The sequence below is a fragment of the Triticum dicoccoides genome, chromosome 6A, assembly GCF_002162155.2.
Source record: "Triticum dicoccoides isolate Atlit2015 ecotype Zavitan chromosome 6A, WEW_v2.0, whole genome shotgun sequence".
In the NCBI taxonomy this organism is placed as follows: Eukaryota; Viridiplantae; Streptophyta; class Magnoliopsida; order Poales; family Poaceae; genus Triticum; species Triticum dicoccoides.
Window position 1 is genome coordinate 161835322 of NC_041390.1, and position 1333 is coordinate 161836654.

Here is a 1333-nt window from a genome sequence, read left to right on the forward strand (position 1 = left end):
CCCCTTCTCCCTTCCCCCTATAAATAGAGGGGTGAGGGGAGGGCAGCTGCACCACCCTCCAAGGCGCAGCCCTCCCCTCCCCAACACCTCTCCTCCTCCGTTGTGTGCTTGGCGAAGCCCTGTCGGAGTACTGCCTCTCCACCATCACCACGCCGTCGTGCTGCCGGTGGAGCTGTATTCCTCAACCTCTCCTTCCCCCTTGCTGGATCAAGAAGGAGGAGACGTCTCCCGTCCCGTACGTGTGTTGAACGCGGAGGTGCTGTCCGTTCAGCACTTGGTCGTCGGTGATTCGAATCACGTCGAGTACGACTACATCATCACCTTGCAAGCTTCCGCACGCGATCTACAAGTGGTATGTAGATGCTAACTCTCTCCCTTGACTCGTTGCTTAGATGAACTCATAGATGGATCTTGGTGAAACCGTAGGAAAAATTTTAATTTTCTGCAACGTTCCCCAACAAGATGCACCCGTGATTAGTTTCCTAATAATAGGATGCGTTTGTGATTAGTTTCCTAATAATTAGATGCGTCCGTGATTAGTTTCTTAATAGGATGTGTCCGTGATTATAGTTTCCTAATTGACCAGGCGTGGACTTCATATTTTCCTCCACGGTGGAGTACGGTCAGTCAATGTAAATTGCTAAGTGCACACAGAGAACAGATTAGGTTAAGGCTAGCCGTTAGATTGAGTTTAATGGGACTAATCATGCGGTGGTAATGTATCCGTGTACGTTTTGTGGGGTGCACTTAAAGAAGATTACGTTTGCTCTTTTATAAGTAGTATAGATGAGAGAGAGGGAGAGAGAGAGAGAGAGAGAGAGAGAGAGAGAGAGAGAGAGAACTTCTATAATGTTGGTATTAACCTTGGTGTGTGGCCCATGAGTCCTCATTCTCCAATTTCTTTGTGCTACTGTTTGCCTTAAAAATGCTGGCATTACCCTTGGTGTGTTGCCCATGAGTCCTCATTGTCCAATTTCTTGGTGCTACTGTTTGCCTTAAACGGTCATGGCGAAGCGGCCACAACACTTTGCTCCCGTTGCTTCTACAACAAATATAATCTAAGTTTTTTGGAAAAACTTTGTTTTTGCCACTCTAGCTTTTGCCAATTTTTTGCTTATGCCACTCTAGAATTTGACTTCCCACGTTTGCCACTCTTAGCTTTTGACAATACATCACTTTTGCCATTCCGTGGCAAAAGCAAAATTTTCAGAGTGGCAATTGTGATACATTGTCAAAAGCTAAGAGTGACAAATGTGAAATGAAAAATTATCATTTTTGCCATGGAATGGCAAAAGTGATGTATTGTTAATTCTAGAGTGGCATAAGAAAAATT